This window comes from Lissotriton vulgaris, chromosome 5 (genome assembly GCF_964263255.1).
Source record: "Lissotriton vulgaris chromosome 5, aLisVul1.2, whole genome shotgun sequence".
Lineage (NCBI taxonomy): Eukaryota > Metazoa > Chordata > Amphibia > Caudata > Salamandridae > Lissotriton > Lissotriton vulgaris.
The window spans coordinates 218,268,806-218,294,897 of NC_141693.1; positions in this window are offsets into that span (position 1 = coordinate 218,268,806).

The following is a 26,092-nucleotide window of genomic DNA, read 5'->3' on the forward strand; positions in this document are numbered from 1 at the left end:
AAAATATGAAAGAATGAGCCCCTCTCGCCACATCCCCTGATGCATGCATCGGCAGCCCGCCCTTAATACAGACATGTAGCATTCTCGAGGCATATGACCTGTGAAGGATGCGAAGTTGACCCAGTCTAAAGAGCACCCTAATGGCTATTCCCCTGGGACACTGGAGGGCCTCAGCGCAATAGTCATCTTCCAAAAGACCCACATCTGTTTCCCAGGCCTCCCACGGGGGACCCTAAGCAATATGGAGAATTGTTTACCAGTTTTTTATACATCAACGACTTTGCCTTCTGGATCAGGGGGTCCAAAAGAAGACTAACTTCCAATGGGGAGTATTCTGGAAGCACGTCCACTCTTTCAAATGGCAATGTACTGCCGACCGCAACTGTCTGTAGCTGTGGAATTCACCGTCCCCGATTTGGAAGCCCTCCTGTAAGCTATTGAATGTCACCATTTTACCTCCATTCCAGACATCCCCTAGCACGTCAATACCTATAAGGCTCCACTTCCAGAAGCCCTGTAGACTGCACTTCTTTCAGAAAGTTTCTGTCCCATAGTGGGGTCTTTTTAGTGAGTTTCAGCTCCCACCCCGTCATTCCAGTTGCTTTGTGCCAACTTTGACCGTTTTGGTGTGTTGGTAGATGTACGGAGCCTCTACCCCGGCGGTACAATTCCCCCAAGTGACCACGCTCACACAGACCAATCTGTCTACCGCGTAGGCTGGTTTGTCAAGTGGGAAAAAAAAACATCCGTTAACGTTTATAAGATGAGCAGCCCAGTAGTATTTCCTAAGATCTGAGACTGCCAGCCCCTCCTCATACATTCCCTTCTGTAGTTTCTTGAGTGTTGTCCTGGGGCTGCCTCGCTCCCACAGTAATTGATGCAACCCAGACTCAACCACTTTAAAGAAGGAGTCCTGAATGCGATGAGGAGTGTTATGACCGTGTACAGTAAACACAGGAGGGTCATCATCTTGAAGGGAGATCGGGAGCACCTTCCAGTGCATTGCGTCATCTCGCAAACTGGAGAGCTGCGCCTGCAAGTTCAATTGTGTAAACTCTGCCTCAGTCTTGGTGGTCCATACACCCAAGTACTTAAACTTATCCTGCTGCACCATTTCCGAGCATGCCGATGTCCGGATCGGAGGGTCCTCAGCTAGAGAAAAAAACAATGATTTGTCCCAGTTAATGCGATATCCAGAATAGGCACCAAAAGATCGTATTATGTGAATGAGCCTATGGAAAGTTTATCGGGTCCAGTGTGCGTAAAGAAGGATATCATCCGCATAAAGCAAAATGCGCTCTTCCCAGCCCCCCCCCCCCTAAAGTTGATCCCCCTCCCCCCTCACCACCGGATCCGCCCTAATCCATTCCACCAATGGTTCGAGCACCAGTGCGAATAGCATCGGGGACAGAGAACACTCCAGGCGCGTTCCCCTGTGCAATGCAAAGGCTCTTAAAACTAACCCATTAACTCAAACGCGGGCCAGTGGGCTAGTGTATAACAACCGGATCCTCTTTTGTAACTGCGGGCCAATGCCCACTTTTTCCAGCAGAGCAAAAAGGTATGGCCATTCGATGTTGTCAATCGCCATCCTCGCGTCTAACGAGAGGACAGTGGCTGGGATATCCGGCTGCCTTTGAGTCATATACATGACTCCATACAAACGCCTCAAATTGAGTCTTGTCTTCCTATGGGACATAAAGCCCGATTGATCCGGGTGAATCTGAGATTGCAACACCGGGCCCAACCGGTTTGCGATAATCTTAGCTAGGACCTTAGCCTTGAAATTTAAAAGGGAGATGGATCTGTAGGAGCTACAGAGGTCATGCGGTTTTCCTTTTTTAAGGAGTACAACAATCGTCGCCATTCTTGTATCTTCTGGGTGTTGCCCCACTTCAGACGATTCCTTAAACATTTCAAACATGTAGGGAGCCGCTTACTCGCCACACATTTAAACAACTATTGGGAGCCTGTTCGGACCCACCACTTTCCCTGACTGCAAATCTCTCATAGCATTTTCTACTTCTTCCAAATGGAAGTCAGAGTTGAGCGCCTCCCTGACCTCCGGCTATATAGTCGGCAGAGAAATGTCTCGCAGGAAGTCAGTGCATTACGATTCCCCCCCATATGGATTGGGACCGATAAACGTTTTTGGAATATTTGGCAAAGATTTCCGTTAGGGCTGCCCCATAACCCCCTGTGTCCCCTCTGTGGACCGAATCTCAGAGACCCAGTTGCGACTCCTGTCCCTCCGTTCCAGCCAAGCAATTAGTTTGTTGGCTTTGTCACCCAAATCATAGACGCTGCATTGTGTGGCGATCGTGTGAGTGTGAGCTTCGCTATCGGCATGGTTTTAAAAGCATTGTTCTTTGAGTTTGAAGAAGTGCTTGAGTTTACCAACACACCTGGGGTCCGCGGCCACTTTGCGCTCCAATACAAGTGAATTATCGGATATTCCTTGCTCCTTGTGGCACCCCCATGGAAACAAGCATTGGAAATGCAATAGGTCTCGCATTAGAAAAGTTGGAGCTATTGGTCTTGTAAATGTTTTTTTTTATTTATGTGTTGTTTTTGAAAATAGCTAAATTAATAGCTTTGTCATTTACAGTGCCAATAGTTATAACTTTTGCAAATGTGACACCTATAGCATTTGTAATGCAACATGTTTTGTATTTACGTGACTTAGATGTATTGATATTACAAATAACAATGGCTTTTAATTTTTGTAAATAATTAATACCTAAATAATTTATTTAATTTATAATGGCAATAGCTTAAACGTTTGTAAATAACTTTTGTGAAGATTATGTTCAGTGTATTGCATTTGCACCTACACACACACAGAGCCACACACATATAGATGTGGTGGTGGTGGATCTGTGGGATGTGGTGGTGGTGGATGTGGGGGTGGATGTGGTGGTGGTGGTGGATGTGGTGGTGATGTGGTGGATGTGGTGGTTGTGGATGTGGTGAAAGTGTTGGTGGATGTGGTGGTGGAAGTGCTGGTGGTGGATGTGGTGGTGGTGGATGAGGTGGCGGATGTGCTGGTGGATGTGGTGGTGGTGGATGTGGTGGTGGTGGTGGATGCGGTGGTGGATGTGGCGGTGGATGTGGTGGTGGATGTGGTGGTGGATGTGGATGCGGTGGATGTGGTGGTGGATGTGGATGCGGTGGATGTGGTGGTGGTGGATGCGGTGGTGGATGAGGTGGCGGATGTGCTGGTGGATGTGGTGGTGGTGGATGCGGTGGTGGATGTGGTGGTGGTGGTGGATGCGGTGGTGGATGTGGTGGTGGTGGTGGATGCGGTGGTGGATGTGGTGGTGGATGTGGATGCGGTGGATGTGGTGGTGGTGGTGGATGTGGTGGTGGTGGTGGTGGATGTGGCGGTGGTGGTGGTGGATGTGGCGGTGGTGGATGTGGCGGTGGTGGATGTGGCGGTGGTGGATGTGGCGGTGGTGGATGTGGTGGTGGTGGATGTGGTGGTGGATGCGGTGGTGGATGTGGTGGTGGATGTGGTGGTGGATGTGGATGGGATGGTGGATGTGGTGGTGGTGGATGCCGTGGTGAAGTGGTGGTGGATGTGGTGGTGGTGGTGGTGGTGGATGTGGTGGTGGTGGATGTGGTGGTGGTGGATGTGGTGGATGTGGCGGTGGTGGATGTGGTGGTGGATGCGGTGGATGTGGTGGTGGTGGTGGATGTGGTGGTGGGGAGAGAGTGGGCAGGGCTTCAAGTCCATACTCCAAAACAGCACACCTTGCATAGCAGTGCATGGGCTGACCAGGCTCGACCTATTAAATGAAATTAGAAGAGAGAAGTACGTTGGGAGTAGATAACAAAGGAGTAAAGGGAAGAAAAGTCGGGAGAAAGAATGAGTTACGGAGAAGGAGGGCAACATAATGATTCAAAAGTAAAAGTACTGAGAATATGGAATGTGGAGGTGACAGCTGGCAGGAACGAGAGGAAAGTGAGAGATGTCTCTTTCTTTATAAATAACTTTTCGAGCTGTGGATAGAAGCATCACAGAATTTGATTGAACGCGAACGTTGTCCCATTTTTTCAGCTCTTAGAGCGTGCACTCTTTCTCGACATTAAAGCCTTGCGGACCCTAGTGAGAGTGACTTGTTTTGAGTTTTGTTCAAAGCCACTTTGCCGCTGTTTGCATTGGCTTCACAGTACATATAGCTCAACTTTAACAACTCTGGCTAGTCCCCCAAAAATATGGCTGGTGTGCTGAAGAGTGAAGAAGGTGACGTTGTTCGTGTGCCAGCAGGAGAGGTCCGCAGTTGTGCGTCTCCTCCCTCATCATCTGGCTCCTGGAGGAGGGTTAGCGGCTCTCGTGATGTCCTCAGGCAAAGGGAGGAGGGTGGGAAGAAGCCGGGGGGAGGGAAGGAAGGGGGAGGAGAGTCGGGATGTATTTTCAAGCTTTAAACAAGGGGCGGGGGGAGGTGTGCTGGGAGAGAGAGTGGGGAGGGGAAGAGCTGCTGGCGGAGCATCCTTGTTATGGGCGATGTGTTGCTGTAAAGTGGATTATAGGCTGATCGACTAAGAGTCGGCAGGCTGGGGAACAGATGCTGCTGGGGAACGGATGAGGGGAGGTGCTGGCGGCTGGGGAGGCAGGTGGCGGAGAGCAAGGGGCGGAGCGGGAAGAGCTGCAGAACAAAATAGTGTGTAACTTTCTTTCTTTCCCGAGCAGTTTATGCAATCCCTACAAGTTGCGCTATAAGAATCTGGGCAATTTTCCGCATGTCCAGCTGATGCCTGAATTCCGTGCTGTATGCTAGAGTGCTGGGGGGAGGGGGCGGAGCGGGAAGAGCGTCGTGAGGGGAGAGAGAGTGGGGAGAGGGCGGAGCAGGAAGAGCTGCTCTCGGCAGGCTGTGTCAGTGTGGAATGCTGCCGGCTGGGGAGGCAGGGGGCGGAGAGCAAGGGGCGGAGCGAGGGGGAGGTGTGCTGGGAGAGAGAGTGGGGAGGGGAAGAGCTGCTGGCGGAGCATCCTTGTTATGGGCGCCCTCGGAAACATGCCCCGTTCTGTGAGAGGAATCAGTGTGGAGAGCAGAGGCTTCCGCCAACAGATAGGTAGGAGAGACTCAAAGCTATCGGGCAGGGGCTGTGCTGGAGCCGACTTGCAACCAAAGAAGCCGCACTGTAAGCTGTGATGCATAGGTGTATGACACAAGAGGCAAGCTGCGTCTTGAGCCTCCTTCCGCTCGAGGCAGAACAGACAGTTTCACGGAAGACAAGCCGTGCTAGAGTGCTGGGAGAGAGAGTGTGGGGAGGGGGCAGAGCGGGAGGAGCGTCGTGAGGGGAGAGAGAGTGGGGAGAGGGCGGAGCAGGAAGAGCTGCTCTCGGCAGGCTGGGGAACAGATGCTGCTGGGGAACTGATGAGGGGAGGTGCCCTGAAGAAATGCGACACGGCAGGCAGGGGAGGGGGCGGAGCGGGGGTGTGGGAGGAGTGCGGCTGAGGGAAAAGACATGCAAGGCAGGCGGCTGGGGGCATGTGCACGCGCTTTTAATGTCAATGCGCATGCGTATTGAGCTTGAATTTCACGGGCACTGCAAGGAATCGCCATCGACTTGCAAGTTGGTTAAAGTCTGTTTAGGCCCCCATAGTCTCGCAAGCTCAATGCGCATGCGCATTGACAGGCGAGACCTAAAAACTCGCTGAGGTGGTGTGTGTAAAGATATAGTCCAGCCGAGCCCCGTTGCCGTGTGCCACAGTGGTGTGCAAATATTGTCTAGACCTGGAATTGTGGCTTCTCCAGAGATCCATCAGACCCATAGCCCGCGCAAATGAGAATTGTAGGCAGGCCCCTTGACTCCAGAGGGGAGAGTATCCCTATCTATTTCAGGCGTAAGGGTATCGTTCATGTCACGCCCTAATATCAAAAGACCAGGCGGTAAATCCAGTAGAAGTCGACAGATCTGGAAACATAAGGTTGTGCAGTCGCGGGACACTGTAGACGGAGCAGACATTCACCACCCGCCCCTCCCAAGTTCCTGTCAGGCCCGCATATCGGCCCGATTGGTCACACCATGTGCGCTGCAACACAAGAGGGATCGCATTTTTAATAAGTATGGACGTGCCCATGGACCCACAATTAAAACCAGCGTGGATCTGTAGTGTGCATCCGTACCTATTAAGGGCCAAGTACTTGTTCCCCCTGAGGTACGTCTCCTGAAGTAAGACACTGTCTGGGGAGTGTCTGTGCAAACACTGTAGAACCATAGTACGTTTAATTTTGTCCCCCAGGCCGTTTACATTCCAGGAGAGGATTGTCAACTTTTTATTAGGTCGTCTGGCCATGTATTCAGCTTATACAACACCCTTCCCCCCAGCAAGGATAAACCCACCCCCTTATGCGAGGATTGAACAAGTCTGTAAATGGATGACCGCTGACATGAAAATTGAAGCACGGGATCTGAAGCCAAAACCAAACGGTGAACCCCGCGAAAAATACAAAAAAATATCCATTACAGTGTCCCCCCTCCCCCTCCCCTCCCCACCCTGCAACCCCGCCTTGTAGGTCTAAAACTACCCGTCCCATCCAGATGTGTCCCAAATTCCTGGTTTGCTGGAGTATGAGTTCAGCAATCGGGCATTTAAGGCTGTATGTGAAGTCCCTCAAAGGTATGCTACCCCACAGAGCAATGAGCAATCTCATGACAGCTGGTGGTTTGAACAAGGACGGTTGGTCCATCAAATGTAGAAAAGTAAAAACTACAGGCAAATAACCACATACTGTGCCCACTACAAGGCCTTGTTGGGTTAAAGACAGAACAAACACAAGTGCGTCTTTGCTTCTAAGGGGGTTATCGTCCCTAGAACCATGCCAGGTTACAAACCTATCCAGCACCTAGCATAGGTGGATTTGCTAAAAGGTTGGCGGCCAAGATGGTATCCAGCACTTAAGAAGGGAAATCAAATGCAGCAAATTGGCCGCTGCTCTACCATGTTGCTGAGATAGGAGGTCTTCCCAAAGTGTGGCCTGATTGGAGGACAGGTGCTCATGAGTTCCAGGTACCACTCTCACCTGACCAATTTGGGTTAATTGGGAGGATTTGGACCAAGTACCTATTGATCTTCATAACTCTGGGCAGAAGAGGTAGCAGTGGAAACGTGTACAGGAGCCTCTCTTGTCAATTGCATCTGGAATGCTACTTTTAAGGAGTTCCTGACATAAACTTCAACATGCAAAACTGATTTGGGCAATTGTTTGAATAGCAGACTATTTTCTGGAAACATTCAGTGGGAAAACAATAGCAGCAAGAGTTTTTCTCCTCTACTTCGCTTTGAACTGATCATTCAGGTGAGTGGCGCAGGTCAGTTAATGACCTCAGTCCTCCACAAAGTAAGTGTGTGTTGTGTTGCTATGCTGGACAGATGAGGGCTGGAGCTGATGGTCCCTCGAAATCTGATGGAGCCTTGATAAACAGATGACCAGTTTAATGAAATCTCTAGTTGTTGCACATGGAGACTTAGTTCTGTGATGACGTCTTGTAATGCCACAGCCAATAGCCAGAGCAGTACAATATACATATGCAGTGTGCCTCTCCACCTAAATCTGTAATCAGTACATATACGTAATCTGAAAATATAGAAGACCCCAAATGTACAAGTGGTAAAGTCTCAAAGAGCATTCAACCAGGAGCAAATAGGTGCCAAAATATCCACAGAAATGTATGGGGATGGACAGGCCCATATTTCTTGCCCGGGGATGTCCTCAGAAACATTATAAAATCTGGAGACGTTGGGCTGATTTCTGGGGTATCTGGCTTGAGCCCCCGCCGGAACAGGACCCAGTACTGGATGCTTGAGCGTGCTGTGCCAGTTGATACGTGTACACAAACTGTTGACATTGAATGGAACTGTGCTGAGGGGGGGATCCGGGAGGGCTGGGAAGGGAGTTGGGGGGGGGGGGAGGGGGGCAGGGGGGGGATGGAAGGTGGTTAATTGCATTATTTTCCTATTTATATTTGATGTAAAAGACATGATGGATTGCAAAGCGCTATGTATGTTCAAATTGTTCAGCGGAGGGTTATTAAAGTGTTCAGAAATGCGATGGCGCTCTACAGGTAGTGGTCAAATGGTAGTTGCGAGGTCTAGGTGGTTGGTGCCTCTTGATCAGAGATAACCCTAGTCTCTGAAAAAGGAAGGGGGAGAGGAGCTCTCCCTTCTGTGAAATGCAAAAAAAGTCAAGCGCACACAACCTATATTAGTTGATAGGTATTGTCTTGTGTCGTTAAGGAAAGGATAGGATCACACTCAAATGTTATTGTCTTGTTTTGTTTTTTATTGATCTGGTGAGAAGCTCCCCTAACCAAACGGGGAACTTTTTAGCACAGGAAACCAGCCGACACGTGTTTCGTCAATAACGGGGTAGACCCGGGACTCTTCAGGGCTGTGTAATCTGGCTAAGAACGGTATCGGGGGACCGGTGATAATTCCAACCCGGTCCTAATTCGGTGCAAAAATACAGTAAACGGACGCGAGAAGAAGGTGCTTTTAGAACGCGTCAGAAAACTGGTATCGAGGCAAGCAAAGTCCGCCGGGTATACGGTCGGACAGTATAGGGAAGCAAATCCGCTTGCCCTCAATCGCTGGCTTGTGGCCGTGAAATGGAGCTCAAGCAAAGTACGTCGGTTCTCCGGATATGTGAGAACCAACGTACTTTGCTTGAGCTCCATTTCACGGCCACAAGCCAACGATTGAGGGCAAGTGGATTGGCTTCCCTATACTGTCCGACCATATACCCACATCATATTTCGCTTGCCTTGATACCCGTTTTCTGACGCGTTCTAAAAGCACCTTCTTCTCGCGTCCATTTACTGTATTTTTGCACCCGATTAGGACCGGGTTGGAATTATCACCGGTCCCCCGATACCGTTCTTAGCCAGATTACACAGGCCTAAAGAGTCACGGGTCTACCCCGTTATTGACGAAACACGTGTCAGCTGGTTTCTTGTGCTAAAAAGTTCCCCTTTTGGTTAGGGGAGCTTCTCACCAGATCAAAAAAAAAAAAACAAGACAATAACATTCGAGTGTGATCTTATCCTTTCCTTAACGACGCAAGACAATACCTATCAACTAATATAGGTTGTGTGTACTTGACTTTTCATGTATGTTCAAATGCTTTGGCAGTTGCCTCTGGGGAACAGAGCTCTGCGATTTGAACGTGAGCTATCAATAAAAACATCCACAGAAATGTGGGTAAATCACTTAATTTCTGCAGAGAAATGGACTAGAATTTGGGGCAGGAAAGAGGGTTATAGGGCGTGGAGGCCCTGGCAGTGCCAACTCGGGGAAGGGAAGAGAAACTGAGCAAAAGGAAGACACATGGTACAGATGGCTCTTGAGCAGCCTCAAAGCGGTTGACTGGGTGACGTGAGAGGCCAAGAGATACCGATGACAGGCAGAGGCTTCTTAGATTCAATTCAAGAGTTTGGAGGGCCCAGAAGATGCACAGGTTACACATGCGGATTACTGCGTACTCTCTGGCCTTACAATGGCAGTAGCATTCTTTTATATTCTCCAATTCACAACAGCGCATGCTGGCAGTAACTGTTTTTCAGCATTGTTAAACATTCTTCCACGAATGCAATACATCTAGACCAATGGTTATCAATTGTTCTAGGGTGTTAGACAAACCTCATGTGGCACAGTCCCACAGATTAGCTTGTATTGGCGATGTGGCTGCAAACGCTGCTTGCCTGAGGGCGCCCCTGGCTTACCAGTGCTATTCACGAGACATGATCTGCTCTGAAGCTTAATAGAGGCAATTCATCTGGCTTTTTACTCCATAATTCTCACCTCCGTCTTTCAAACAGTTGTGGTGAGAAATCAGGTTCTTCTGAGCCCTCCACAGGACACATGAAAAGCCATCATGATGGTGCCTTTGCAAGCATTAACAACGTTTCAGGTTTGGAGCTTTCTATTGAGGTGGTCATGGAAAGAGTTGGGGAGATAAGCAATGATATGTCTGCGTGCCCAATTATTAAAATCTCTCAAACTTCGATGGTCTTCCCTCCTCTTTTCCTTAATGTGCAGCTGTTGTTACCCGGATAAAGCTGAGAGAGACCGCGTCAACCAAACCGGAGGAGGCATCGCCATCGTCCACAAAAACACCATCCGCATCATGACCAACTTCGACGACACCCCCACCGCCGCCGAGCACCTTCACTTCCAGATACACACCGACCCCAAGACCAACCATCAGAGGTACTCTCATCTACAGACCCCCGGGACCACGCACACAATTCAGTGAAGCCATTGCAGACTTCATCTGCCCGCTTGCCCTCAACTCCTCAGACTACATCCTCCTAGGGGACCTCAACTTCCACCTGGAAAACAACAATGACAACATCACCACCACCCTGCTGGACAACCTCGCCAACCTCGGACTCAAGCAACTGGTAAACACCCCTACCCACTACGCCGGCTACACGCTTGACCCAGTCTTCTCCTCCAGCAACCACATCTCCTTCAGCCACTCCACCGGACTACACTGGACAGATCACAGCTGCGTTCACTTAAACTTCAGGAAAACCACGACCCACCACCACCCGCAACAAGCTCCCCCGAAGATGCTGGAGTAAGATCACCGCCGACCAGCTCACCACCTCCCTGAGCCAGAATCCTCCCACCAACACTATGGACTCCAATGAAGCAGCCCGCAACCTCACACAGTGGCTCACCAACTGCGCCGATGCCCTTGCACCACTGAAGATTCCTCCCAGCAGACCCGGCAGCAAGAAAGTCTTGTGGTTCACCAACGACCTCAAAAACTCCAAGAAATCCTGCCGTACCCTCGAGAAAGCCTGGCGCCATGACCAGTCAATAGGAAACATGATGGCCCTTAAGAACGCCATCCGCAAACACCACCAGTTGATCCGCACCACCAAAAGGACAGTATTCAGAGAACGACTGGACAACAACACCCACAACAGCAAGGAACTCTTCAGCATTGAAGAAACCCACCGCGGACCCCACAGACCTCAAGAACTTCCGCCCCATCTCGCTCCACCCTTTCCCAGCCAAAGTCATCGAGAAGACAGTCAACAAACAGCTAACCGCCTTCCTCGAGACAAACGGCTCCCTCGACCCATCGCAGTCCGGTTTCCGAGCAAACCACAGCACCGAGACCGCCCTCATCGCAGCCACCGACGACATCAGGTCCCTACTCGTCAACGGGGAAACTGCTGCCCTCATCCTCCTCGACCTATCGGCCGCATTCGACACAGTCTGCCACCGCACCCTAACAACCCGCCTCCACCACGCCGGGATCCAGGGAAAAGCTCTAGAATGGATCACCTCCTTCCTCTCCGACAGAACTCAGAGAGTCCGCCTCCCCCCCCTTCCGCTCAGCGGCCACCAAGATCATCTGCGGCGTTCCTCAAGGCTCCTCGCTTAGCCCCACCCTCTTCAACGTCTACATGAGCCCCCTCGCAGCCATTGCACGCAAACACAACCTAAACATCATCTCCTACGCTGACGACACCCAGCTGATTCTCTCCCTCACCAACGACACGCCAGTGCCAGCCTCCAGGAAGGAATGAAAGACGTCGCGGAATGGATGAAGCTCAGCCGTCTGAAACTGAACTGAAAGTCCTCATCCTGGGACGACTCCTGGTGGCCCCCTGCACTGGCAACCGCCCCCAAGGCCACGGACCACGCACGCAACCTGGGCTTCATCCTGGACTCCTCCCTCACGATGACCAAGCAAGTCAACACCCTCTCATCATCCTGTTTCAACACCCTACGCATGCTCCGAAAGATCTTCCGTTGGATCCCCACCGTAACCAGAAAGACTGTCAGCCAGGCCCTCGTCACCAGCCGACTGGACTACGGGAACACCCTCTACGCGGGAACCACAGCCAAACTACAGAAAGGACTCCAGCGCATACAGAACGCCTCTGTACGACTCATCCTGGACATCCCCAGTCACAGCCACATCTCTGCCCACCTGAGAGACCTGCACTGGCTCCCCGTCAGCAAGAGGATCACGTTCAGGCTCTTCACCGACGCACACAAGGCTCTCCACGACATGGGCCCCAAATACCTCAACAACCGCCTCACGTTCCACACACCCACCCGCCAGCTCCACTCCGCCAGCCTCGCCCTCGCCACCGTTCCACGGATTCTCAGAACAGGAAGATCTTTCTCCTACCTGGCGGCCAAGTCATGGAACTCCCTCCCCACCCACCTACAGCTGACCCAGGACCATCTCTCCTTCTGGAAGCAATTCAAGACCTGGCTCTTCGAGCAGTAGCAGCATCCCCCCCCCCCAGCGCCTTGAGACCCTTGCGGGTGAGTAGCACGCTTTACAAATGTGATTGATTGATTGATTGATTGCCCTTCTGGTGCAGTGTCCATCTGTCCGCTTGCGTACCCGAAGGAGGGCTCTACCCAACCTTGGACCTATGAATTTGGGGTGCGGAAGATCGGAATGTATACTGTAGTCAAAGGTGAATGAGGACAAAAAAAAAGCTTCAGGTTTTGAATGACATTTAGATCTTATGTCTAACGTACCTTGCTGAAAACCAGTGGTCTCCTTCTCTGACACCAACCATAAGTACTTCTCTTCCAAGGAACACACTGTCTTCAAACTATGCTTGGTTATGGGATGTGGATAATCAGGTGGCATGCGTTGGGATGGTGCTGACCACCATTCATCCAAACAACATGTAGGCAGGATAACATCCACTTGAAGTATTGGGCATTCTTCCATGTTCATGAAAGAAACTTTTCGTTATTTTAGAGTTCAGTGCTTCAGCTAGTCTAATTTTGTTTCTTTAGCATTCTCATAATGCCTTCTATCTTTTTCATCAATTGTGTGATGCAAATTCCAATACTGTTCCGGTTATCTCCTGTAGGAAAGTAGGATAGAGGGAGACCACTGTATTTTGTGCTACTTAACTTATTGCAATTGAAGTATTGTAGTGTATTTGTGTTGATATTTCCAGGTAGGAGATATACCAATGTGTTAGTGAGTGTTGTGTGAAAAATAAACATTTTGATATATACACTGTTTCTTTTTTTGTTTAACCTACACTACGTGATTAAACTGATAAAAAAAGCTGCTTAACACTCCTTCAAGATAAGCCTGAAGTCTTCTCTGAAAAGCTACCACTTTGAGATCGTTCTATGGTTATCAAAGACCACTAAATCACCATAAGGGTTGCCTGGATTAATGTCAGGTACATCACTTAAATAAGTGTACACCATATACTAACCCAGCCTTCGACATTGGTATGCAGCGGTTGGGATATAAACCTGCACTGTTTTACAAGCTAATCTAGGTGTGGTTAGATGAAAAACCATAACTAGCATAGGCACATATAAATACTTTTTGTAATTTAAGTAAGTTCTACTGAACTTTTTGGATTGGAAGTTAAGGGTCTAGCACATAACCTTTCTCAAATCTTTGGAAGTTTAGTTTCACTAGGGTAGGTAGGTGCAACACCACACTACACATAGTCCCCATGTCCTTAGTTGAGGTAGCCAGTGGGTCTCAACCCTCTAGACACAATTGTCTTATGTTCCAGGAACTTAGGACCTTGGCTGCATTCAGGAAGATAAGGACAGGTAGCAACCCTAACACAGAGCAACTCTTAGAGATGCTCCTGCAGTATGACTCCAGAATTCTGAGAGGCCAGAAGAGCAGACACACTTTGGGTTTGGTGGGCCTCATAAAGAAGGATCAGGGGTGGCTCAGCCCCAATTACCCCACTTTTCAGCATGACCAGGAGGAGTCTAGAGATTCCTCTCTGGTGAACCTTAATCCCCCAGGGCATAGCACAGATGGTACAGAGGGAGTCCCTAGAGATAGGACCCCCTTTATTCCGCCTGGGAGTGTGCAAAGGGTCAAGGGGAGGTCTAGTTCCTCCTCTGACTAGAGATGGAGGTCCATATGGAGTGGTTAGAGGAACTGGAATTTACAGAGGGAGTACTCCTGAGAGAGGTAAAACCACCGACTCAAGCATGAGGGAGCTAAGATCAAGAAGGAGCAGTTGGCCCTTGACGAGGAGAACCTGGAAGTTCCAAGGGCTAGGAAAAATGTAGGCCTAGGATCCCATGGAACCATTAAAGACATGGGGTATCACCCAAAATACGGCCAAAGGACCTGGGTGTCAAATGATAAAAATAAACAACTGGTCCCAGACATACACTTTATAAGCGAACAAATAAATCAAATAGTATTGTTTCATAGGAGTCAATCCTTTGCAAAATATCTCGAAAGAGAAAGCCCAATTGCGTTTATCTGTACACAAAAAATACATATATACCCATCAGTAGTTTAAAAACATAATGTTCACTAAGAACATCCACATTTATTTTGGTATTTACAAATTCACAAAAGACTTTATACAGAGGTCAAGGGAGAAAAGTACTGCCAGGTGCAGTATGGAGTGCAAAAAGATTGTGTTCTGAGACGCCGTCCCGGTATACACTGCCCCGGTCCTTGCAAACCATACACGCTGGGAGCCCTGTACAATACGTACCGGCTCTCAGAGAAGCAAGACACGTTGGGAGCCGTTTTTGAAATACGTGCCGGCTCTCGGAGAAACCTGTTCAGTGCCGAGTAGGAGATCCTTTTACCTCCATCTTCCTACATTACCCTCGGGCACTCCCTAAAGTTATACTGACCCGTTTGTGGAATTTATTTCCTCTGTTGGATACACCTCGTCATTGATAGACTGAGGATTCATACTTTTGCCTTCAATTTGATGGTGGATTACATCATTCATTGGTGGCTCACCTACGTAGGGCGCTGCCCCTCCTTCATTTAGGTTCCTTTACCCACTCCCTGTCCTGATGAAGACCCGCAGCTGAGGTTTTTACTTCCCCACCAATGCGCCAGGGTCTAAACGTCGACAATCTCCCCACCCCCCCTCTTTTTGTGAAGCCTGAACCTCTTTCTTACCCTGTCCCCATAAAGTGCTATTATGAATAATAATTGTTTAGATTAAGTGTGTGGGTCAGGTTTCGTTTTGTAAGGAATTGTACCTTATATTTGCCATTTGGAACTATTTGAATCTTCCTTTATAACTGTTCCTTTTCTTCTTCACGAGCACAATCTTTTTGCACTCCATACTGCACCTGGCAGTACTTTTCTCCCTTGACCTCTGTATAAAGTCTTTTATGAATTTGTAAATACCAAAAAAAATGTAGATGTTCTTAGTGAACATTATGTTTTTGAACTACTGATGGGTATATATGTATTTTTGGTGTACAGATAAACGCAATTGGGCTTTCTCTTTCGAGATATTTTGCAAAGGATTGACTCCTATGAAACAATACTATTTGATTTATTTGTTTGCTTATAAAGTGTAGGTCTAGGACCATTTGTTTATTTTTAGGATAACATGGAGGCAGTAGAAGCAAACTTAGGGGCAGGGAGACTTCCTTTGATACTAGGAACCTGAGCAGGATACTCCCTCCTTACCAGAAGGGGGAATGATATCCATAAATGGGTCACTGCTTTAGAGCGGGCCTGAAAAGTTCAGAAGGTCCTTTAACGGCAGCGGGCATTGGTATTTTGGCGCCTGCTAGAATTGGAGCGAAATATTTGTTGACCACTTGGAGATCTTTTCAGGTGTATGATATAGCATACATGTAGTTTTAAATTGCTGTAGTCTTAGGCTAGAAGATTGAACAAGGTTATTAATGTTAGAAAAAGAAGAGGCAATCTTGTTAGAGGTTATATTGAACCTCAACTTAGTGCTCCATTTCTCCGCTAGTTTAGAGCAGTCACTGATTTTATAAGTATTGAGACACCTATAACCTCTGCTAATTAAAGATTTATTCTTGAGTGAGTAAAAACAATTCCAAATATCGGAATCCAGGATTTCATGTATTTTCATCTTGCGTATAAAAAAATCATACATTTGAATATATTTAAATCTCATTGAGTCGGTCAATTTATATACATATTTAAGTGCCTCAAAGTCTAGAAAACCGTGAATACCATATAGATCCCCTAGTGTTTTTATGCCTTGAGCAGACCATATATTTGCCATGCCATCATTAAAGATCCCTTGCAGACCCGTACTGCCCCTTAACAGCAATTTAGGATGAAAAAAAGAAGTTTTACAGAATGCCAAGATATTAAACCAAATCTTGGCAGTATCTCTGGCGGTCTTCAATTTCACCCTTTTAAAATAATTGGGGTCATTGACTCTTAGCAGAAACATATTAGAGTTTAACATAAAGATATGAAAGTAAAGTTGAATGTCCCTATTAAACAAGCAATGTAGACCGAGAAAAGTAGCCTAGAAATATAGTTTGAGATCAGGGAAATTGAGCCCCCCTTTATCTAAAGGACCTTTAAGTAACAGGTTCTCATGTTTGACGGTATCAAAGGCTGAGGAGGGGTCTAGCAGGATGAGTAAACCGGAACCATTTTGATCGAGGATTGTAGTGCGTAGTCAATTATGTGAGTCATGGCTGATTCAGTGCTATGACCTGCACGGAAGCCTGGTTTGTGTTTGTTGAGGAGGTCAAAGTGATCAATATGTTTTGTTAGTTGTAGCTGCACACATTTTTCCAGGAGCTTGGCCAAGGTGGGAATATTGGAAATAGCGCGATAGTGGCCCGTAGGGTCGGCCATGGGCTTCTTTAGTATGGGTGATACTTGACCTACTTTAAGGCAATCTAGGATGCAACCTTGTTGAAGTGAACTGTTTATGACCGTGGACCAGAGAGGTAGAAGCAGAGGAGTTAGGTCTTTGACTGCATTTGAAGGAAGCGGGTCAGTGAAGTGATTGTCAGGGTTCAGGGCACTGAGAATTTTGCCAATGCTTTCTTCGGAGTAGGGGGTAAAAGAAGACCAGGCTGCCTCGTTTTTTAGGTTAGGCTTTGTTGTGAATTGGTATGGTGCAGTTGGGAGTGCTGGGGGATTTGTGGATGCGGTCTCGCGTGTAGGGTTTGATCAGTTAGGAGGTCGTTCTTGATGGTGTCGGTCTTCAGAGTAAAGAAGGTGGAGAACTCTTCGCAGTTTGGCTGCGGGCACGTTATGTCTTGTGGACGATGCAGTGCCTCCTTAGATTGGATTTTGATACGTTCGAAACGTTCTTTGGGACAATTTCTTGCCTGGTCTAGTTGTAGGCTGAAAAAGTCTGCTTTGGTTCGCTTGATCTTTCGGAAGTATGCATTTCTCTTTGTTCTGAGAATCTTCAGGTGATTGGCGGATGGCATCTATCTCCAAGCACATTCTGAGTGAGCGCCTGTCTTCATTGAGTATTCCGTTGTACCAAGGTTTGGAATCTTTTATAGAGGGTCTTTTTAATTGAAGAGGTGCGACCTCATTTATTATTGAGGTCATGACAGAGAGGTAATGATTGGTGAGATCATGTACATCAGAAGACCCGGCAGGGGGTACCAGTCGTTGTAACAGGAGGATGGCAGAGTGTTGGGGTTGATTTTTTTCAGGTCTCTTTTCCACACTTTTGGTATTGTGGATTGAGTTGAGTTCAGTTTCACAGTTTCATTAATGGCGAAGGTGATAATGTGATGGTCTGACCAATTGCACGGTTGGATCGACTCTAGTTGAATGGAGTCTCTTTTAGAGATTATTAAGTCCAGGATCGAACCTTTATCGTGAGTGGGGGAGTTGCAGATTCGGGTTAGGTCTAGGTCAACTATGAAGTTCTTGAGACTGTTAACCACTGTATCATTGTGATCATCCCAGGAGGTTGAAGTTTCCAAGGATTATTTGGGTATTTGATCGCCCCATGTTCGAAGATACCATGTCCATGAAGTGTTCGGTGAAAGTGAGGTTTCCGCCTGGTGGGTGATAGACGATGTGCAGAGAGCAGATAGGTTTTCCATTACTGGTGATGTCAAGGCATATGTATTCGCAGGACCGGAAAGCCGGAGAAATAGCTCTGTTTACTGAAATATTACTACGATGTATGCAGGCGATACCTCCCCCCAACTGATCAATTCTGTCTAGTCTGATGATGTTGTAGTTGGGTGGGACTAGAATGTCAATGATTGGTGTGGAGGAATCTTTTAGCCAGGTTTCAGTTAGCATTATAATGTCTGGTTCTTGTGAGAGGATGAGATCTGCTATGTCTGCTGTATGTCTAGAGGCCGATCTGCAGTTTAGGAGTATACATTTAAGTTTGGGTGAGATGAGAATAGAGGAAGGTTCCCGGGTGATTGGGACTCTTCTGAGGTTGTCTATGACTCCTCTAGTGTTTGGTTTAGTGGTCCTATGCGGGTTGGGGGGGATAGTAGGGATCAACGATGAGGCAAGAATGAGTGGGTTCATGGGGTGGGATCATAAGAGCGTACCAGAGCTAGTAAATCATTTTACGAGAGCGGATTGGAGGTTCTGTAGTAAGGGATCTCTGTGTATAGTCATAATCTAGTGAATAGTCCCGCCCATGTGCGTGAACCTCGGAGCAATAACAAATAATCTCTTAAACTGTCTTCAGTGCAGTCCTGCATAGACACTTAAGAGAAAATTAAAGACAATAATACAGCCTATATTCACAAGGCTACACTGTCCAGTACTTCAACTAGAAGTGCAAAGGATATTCCACCAATATCACATTTAGCACAGTCTGCTAAGTTTCACCAATAGAGAAACTTCCCCTTCACAAAATCCTTGGAATCATAGAGAGGAAGGGATGGACAGACAAGCCCCATAGGCTGCCATTATGTGTCTGGAAAAAAGATACTGTGCCTTTAAGGAACTTCCAGAGACCCTCGGTATCCCAGGATGCACAGCAATAGTCCTTTTACTTTCAGTTCTTTTTTCCGGCTCCTGCTAGCAGGACCCTGGAGCATTGAGCTCTCCCTTTTTGGGTTTAATTCGAATTTTTGACACTTCAAGTGTTTAGACTCCTGCCTACTCCTTCTTCCATTTGCGTTTTTTTTTTTTGCCCGTTTTTTGCCATTTTTCTGTCGAAAATGCCTGCATTGTTCGACAGGTGCCCTGAATGTGCTAGGAAGAAGGCCAAATCGGACGTCCACAGAGTGTGTGTCCTCTGTCTCCCTTTATCCCATGTCCCTAAAGATTGCGAGATCTGTCAGTCTTTTTCCAAGACGACCCTGAGGGACAGAGAGAGAATCCGGCTCCAAGGCCTGGAGCTGAGGAAACTTCAGGATCAAGGTGGATCTGGTCATGGGAGGACTGGATCTGAGTCCTCTGCCCGTGCTGTGGCCTCTGGGGGGCTCCCCAGTCAAGAGAAGGCCAGAAAACAGCACAGATCTCTGTTGACATCGATGGCCTGGACGTCGGCGTCAAGAGGGTTGACCACTGTGTGCTCCCCGTCCACCCAGGGCTCTGGGTCGAAGCGGGGTCACGTTTGACGTTGAGGGGGCTGACGTCGAGACCTCAGACGAGGTCGACGTCGAGAACTACATCAACGTCGAGGAGTCATCAACGTTGTGATGGGTCCAGGCGCCGGCGCTCGCCGTTGAGGCGACACTGCCATTCGCCGTTGAGGTCTACTCAGCGTTCGACATCGAGGGGCAGGCACTCGACGTTGAGGGAAAGGAGGTCGGCGTCGAGGGATGTGTCGGCGTTGAGGCCTTCGACGTCGAGAAAGAGGTCGACGTCCAGAAAGGAGAAGTCAACCTCCAGGAGATGATCCAGGGCAAGGACGGCGTCCCCGGGCTCGGTGGTCAGCCTGTCCACTGGTTCTACGAGCCCCCGGTCGCATCGGTGCCGGCGCTCGTCTAGTAGAAGGTCTGCCTCTAGGACTACATCGCGAAGGCCTGCAAAGAAGAAGAGAGTGGTTAGATCTTCGGACTCCGAGTACTCTCAAATTTACTCACCTTCTCGGCCAAGGTCGCCTACGCCTCTGTTGCCGCAGAAGAATCCCACTCTTCCACCTCTTCCTCCACTTCCGAGGACTCCTCCTCCTCTTCCGAAGACTACTCCGCCTCCGCCACCTCCTCATGGCCCTCCGGCTCTTCCGCCACAGCCTCCTCCAAGGTCTGTCTCGATGCTGCGCTTCCCTTCACCACCTAAGGGGACTCCACAGCTGAAGACTCCGGCTCTGCCTCCGCAGCTTTCACTCCCGACCAGGCCAGTGGAGCGTCCAAGGCCTCGGGTGTCCAGACCACGATCTGGGCGGAGACACCGCTCTGGGAGTGACCGTCGTTCATCTACACAGTCCCGGCGTTGTCACAGAAGAGGCAGGTCGTGATCCCGTCATACGGTTTCATCCAGTGCTCGGGAGTATTCTCCCACTCTATCAGACTCCCCCCCACACGAGAGTGTCGCCAGAGGATGACATTGTGTCGTTTTAGGAAGTGTTATTGCGAGGAGCAGCGAAGCTGGGTATTACCCTGACGGTGCCCATACCTTCTACATCGGTGATCTTCGAGACCCTACATAAGAGGCAGCTGTCTCGAACCCTGTTGCCCTTGGTGCCGGGGCTGGAAGAACCGGCAATGGAATTGTTTGACGCCGGCATCAACAAGATCCGCCCCCTCACGGCTGCAAAAGAAATACAGACCCCCTGACTCCGATCCGGCTTTTCTCAGATCGGACCCAGTCCCAGATTCGGTGATCGTCACGGCAGCCAGGAAACAACACGCCACTAATCCATCATCCATGGTACCCCCGATAAAGAGAGTAGGCAGATGGATTCTGCGGGTCGTAAGGTCTGCAGTACGGCGGCTACATCCATGAAAGCCGCTAGTGCTATGGCTCTCTTAGGGCGATACGACCGCTCGCTGTGGGATTCCCTAGAGCAGTTTCTGGAGCATCTCCCTAGGGACAAGAGGGAGGATATTCAGGAGATCATCAACGAGGGCATGTTGGTGTCCAATCAAGTGATCAGTGCGGCGGCAGATTCCTCGCTCTTGGCTGCCCATAGCTACTACCATGGGATAAATTTGAGACGTCATGCCTGGTTGTGCCTCACCTCCCTGAAACCAGAGGCCCAGCAGAGGGTAGCCAACCTGCCGTTCTCTGGGGCGACATTGTTTGGGAAACAAGCTGATGAGGAGATGGCCCGCATGAAGGCGGAGGCTGAAACCTTGACGGCTGTCGGGTTAGAGAAGCTTCCAGAGACGTTTTGGTTCACAGGGCAAGGGGCAGGATCGTCAAACTGGCCAGCAGCAACATCAGCAGCAGCAGTGCCAGAGGCGGCCTTTACAGAAGCGATAGAGGGGCAGAGGGGGCCAGCAGTCCTCCTCGATGCCCAAAGGCCCGGCTGGGTCTACGCCCTGAGGTGCTACTTCCTCCTCATCCGTTACCCGCTCCGGTGGGGGGAAGCATCCAACATTACCTGGCAGAGTGGAGAAAAATTACTCAGGACAAGTGGGTGCTGAATATTGTTTGCAATGGATACAGTTTTCGTTTCACCAGCCCGCCTCCAGCAATTTCACCGGTTTGCTCGCAGTTCCAACTACGCGAGCTCCAGGCGGAGGCCGATGTCCTGTTAAGAAAAAGGGCGATAGAAGATGTCCCTCTGTCTCAAAGGGGAAAGGGTCTTTACTCATGTTTCTTCCTAGTGCAGAAGAAGGACAAGAATGAGTTCAGGCCCATTCTGGATTTGCGACAAGCAAACAAATGGATTCGCAGGGAAAGGTTTTGCATGCTGTCTCTGCACCAGATCTACCCTCGGCTACAGAGGGGAGACTGGCTTTGCGCGATAGATCTACAAGATGCATACTTCCATGTGCCCATTGCACAGAAACACCGGAAGTTCCTGAGCTACCTCGTCGGCACCAATCACTATCAGTACACCGTACTGCCGTTTGGACTGAAGTCTGCACCCAGGACTTTTTCGAAATGCATGGCTGTGATGGAAGCTCACCTGCGCAAGACCAGGGTGTTTGACTACCCTTACCTGGATGACTGGTTGATCAAGGCCTCCACCTTCCAGGAAGCACAATTGCACTTCAACAGGATGGCCATCCTGCTGAACCAGCTGGGGTTGCACATAAATATGTCCAAGTCTGTCCCGATTCCTGTACAGTGCCTCCAGTACTTGGGAGCCTCCATCAATACGCTGTCAGCAAGAGTGTCCCCTTCGGAGGAGAGGTGCTTATCGATCCTTCGGAAGGCTCAGGCTCTCATAGCTGCTCCATCTAAAACAGTGAGGACGGTTTCTTCTCTACTGGGGTCGATGGCCTATTGCATCTTCCTCACTCCACATGCGCGCCTACACATGAGGCCGCTGCAGGAATGTTTGGAGGATCAGTGCGACCAGAAGAGAGGGTGCTGGGACGACAGGGTCCGGTTGTCGCTTCACGCCCGACAGTCCCTGAGATGGTGGTGCTCAGCGGAGAATCTCCTCAGAGGGGTTCCTTTCCACAAGGAATATGGGATGTCCCACGTTTACAGAACCACAGGACCTGTTGTCCAATGGGACAATTCTGTATGTATGTGAGTATAGGGCGATCTAGCCCAGATTTGGCAGCAATATGCAACTAGTATTTGATATACTCCTTGTACATAGATAGTCAAAAAACAAAGTGCTTCAGATATAGGGTGACACTAATACGAACTAATACAAATCCAATTTAAATTCTGGTAGAAAAAGTGCAAGTTTATTCTTTTGGTACAAATTAAAAACGTATCGTGATATTAAAAACAGCAGTAAAAACAGGCATGGATATCAATAAACATAATGTTGTACAAATGAATTCAAAGGATTTTTTTTAAAAATCGATACATAACATCAAGAATCGAAGATTTAAGTTGACGCGGCGTTTCGGTTTTCCTTATAAGATACCTTCTTCAGGACCGATTCTAAAAGGTTATTTAAAAACATGAAGTTACCCACTGTTTATTGATTTATACATTATACACATTTAAAAACGTTATTACTATTCCTACCAATTAGCTTTTTGTCACCCTAGCCTTATGCATTTGTACAATTTTAGTAGGAGGCATGCTATTGTATTAATCTACAACAAACTTTCTTAGGGCAATAGTATTTAGATCCATATTTTTACAAGTTATACACATCAAAAACCTGCCACACTACATGATTTCATTAATTATTGCTCCAAATCCACACTAGTGCCCCTCACAGTTCTACACTTTCAAAGGTCAGTCTATATTGACTATATTCAAAATTGGAAATTAGAAACAGGGACTCATATGGAAGATGTCCCTTCCAGTCATTTGTATATTTTACAACTGGGGTTTAGAAAAAACATAGTGGTTTAACTGGCTCGGTCAGGTCACCTTACCTTAAGACACTAGTCTTTCTGTTTTGATCCACTTTTATTAATATCAGTGGAATGTGGTGCCCCAATCTTATACGATCTGTTGGCATCGATTAGATTTGTTCTGAGGCAGGCTATCTGTTTGAGGGAAACAAGATGTTTCATTCTTTCTTGTCCCTTATAGATCCCATCTATGCTGGTTATTAAAAAAAAGGGTTCTTAGTATACCTTATTTCATTAGATGTCAGGCCTTCCACACTGTGGGAGGGAGCCACCGTTATGTTCTGTAGTGTAGAGTTTCCTTTAAAACAAATTGTTGGGGAAATTACTCTAATGTTTGGGAAGTCCCTATAAGAAGAAATGGCATTGCACTCTGTAATTCACCAAACATACACTCACCAATTGTTATGGCGTCAAACCGCTGTAGTAGGTTGCACCTATATCGGGATATGCCCAGGAAGTTTTGGGGGTTGTCCTCCTGTTCCGGTTCTTTTATCCCACCGTACTCTATGGATGAATTTTAAGAGGCGTATATTGATTACCTGATATGATTGTGCTTATGGCTTTTACACTGAGCTAATTGGTTCTCAAATATTATGGCTCTTCAGACTATTTTTTTAAAAGGCTTTAAAAAAATTTTTTTTTCACTTATCCTATGAGATGCACATGTAAGTGCAAGAGTCACTGTTGGTTACCATAGGATTTGTAAGCATCACTCTGTATGTATAGGGATACCTGATTATTCCCTGCCGCAGTTGCTGGTTCTAGGTGGTGGTAGTATCTACTTAAAACATTGCCACTCTTACTTTCTAACTAGGAGGGCGCTTCGATATTTGTACATACCATTTTCAATTGATACGGCCTCCCTGCTCCTCGTCACAGCGTCGCCGGTTCTCCTCTTCGTTTGAAAATGCGGTCGTGGTATATCCTGTTCTTTTGGGCCTCGTTTTTATAAGGAGGATGTTAATTGGTTTCCCCGCACTGTTCTGTGTGTTTACTCCATTGTGATTGGTTTGTAACTGTCCAATAGAATTACCGTTGCCACAGTAACTGAACGCGATGTTTCTTTCATTCTGGTTCCCTATGTTTTTCCTCTATTGTGGCGGGATTACGGCTGGCTAATGAGATACTGTGGTGTACGAACGTGATATTCCCTTCGTTTTGACTGCCTAATCTATTTATGACCAGTGTCAATCACGTGACGATCGTCAAGGAGATATAATGCAGTTTACTCTCCTGTTTCGCTTCACTCCCCACGCTGTTCTGTGTGTTTACTCCATTTTGATTGGTTTGTAACTGGCCAATAGGATTACCGTTGCCACGGTAACTGGACGCGATGTTTCTTCAGAGCCGGTTTTACATATATTCCCTTATTTCTAATTGTGTTATACTAGAGTGCTCTGGACGCATTGTTCTATGTATTCCCTATATTTGTAATTGAGATGAATTTACCCAGTAGAGTTTTCGTAGCTATGGTGACTAAACGCACTATGTTTTCTTTCGGGTTGCCCGGTGTATTCTATGAAAAATCTCTCATCGTAAATGAATGTATTAATAGCGCGGATCTTGTGGCCGATCTTGAATTAAGCCTGACTATTTGCGATGTTTGTTAGAGTTATAAGCACATGTTCGATTAACATGATAGAGTTTGTAATTGGCCACTCTTCATCATGTTGTGCTCTTAGTGCCTGGAGGCGTCAAATCAGTTTTGATAGTATCTGACTGTAGCTAGTCCCAATGTGGTTATTCTGAGGTTGAAAATGCAATTGATGTTATAAGATATGTGAATGTTCATACTTTGATTATTCAACTGTATATCTTTTTTTAATTGAATTATACATATTGTTTCTTACGGATGCTTATTGTGTTTACACACGAGATGTATATGGTGCGTAATGGCAAACAATTGGTACAGAAAAATGCCATTCTAGTTTGATAGTAAAACGACTTATACTAGTCAGACCGGGTTAGATTTTGGTTAGTGCACAATTTGTTCCCAGTCCTCTCTGCTGTTTAAGCCACATCTCACACTATTAAATCTTGACATATAGAACTGTTCTCTCTTTTTTCTCTTGGCATTTGTATTGCCCCCTCTGGTATTCAGAGTTACAATTTCAAGACCACACCATCTGAGATCTTCTACTTTGTGGTCTGCTGACCGCCAATGGGCAGTGAGAGGGGCGCCCTTCTTGTTGTTTCTGATGGCTGATTTATGTTCATTGAGGCGCACCCGTACCTCTCTGGATGTTTCACCCACATAGCATAATTGGCACGGACATTGTATTAAATATATACCAAGTTTTTTGTACGGCAGTTCATAAAGTTTTCAATTTGGACCTTTGTATTCTTTGTGATGATAGGATTGCCCTTAATGATATTAGTACAGTTGACACAACCCTGGCATGAAAAAGTTCCACTAGGCAAAGGTGCATTGTTTATGCAAGGTTGAGATTGCTGCCCATTTTCTCTGTAAGTGTGTACCAGCTTATTTCGAATCGTCATATTTCTTCGAAAAGAAAACATGGGTTTAGGGAGTTTTTCTTGGGCTTTGTTGGTGATTAGGTGCCAATTTCTGTTCACTATGTTTTTAATTTTATTACTAACTTGGCTGAAATTAGTTACAAAGATTAATGGTTGTGTTTCGGCAGTGGGAATCGTTTTTTCTTCGAATAGAGTCTCCCGGTTGAAGTATTTTGCTCTTTTATAAGCTTGACGTATTAGGCGTCTTGGGTACCCTCTTTCTAAGAACTTTTTCTTTAGGGCATCAGCATGTTTCTCATAATCTCTCATCATTGTACAGTTTCTTTTTAGCCTTAAAAACTGTCCAAACGGGATGTTATTTTTTTGACAGGGTGGGTGATTTCTGTCGAAATGGAGCATTGTGTTTCTATCGGTTGTTTTCGTGAACAGTTCCACATTGAGTCTGCCGTCTGTGTGTTTGATGATTATATCTAG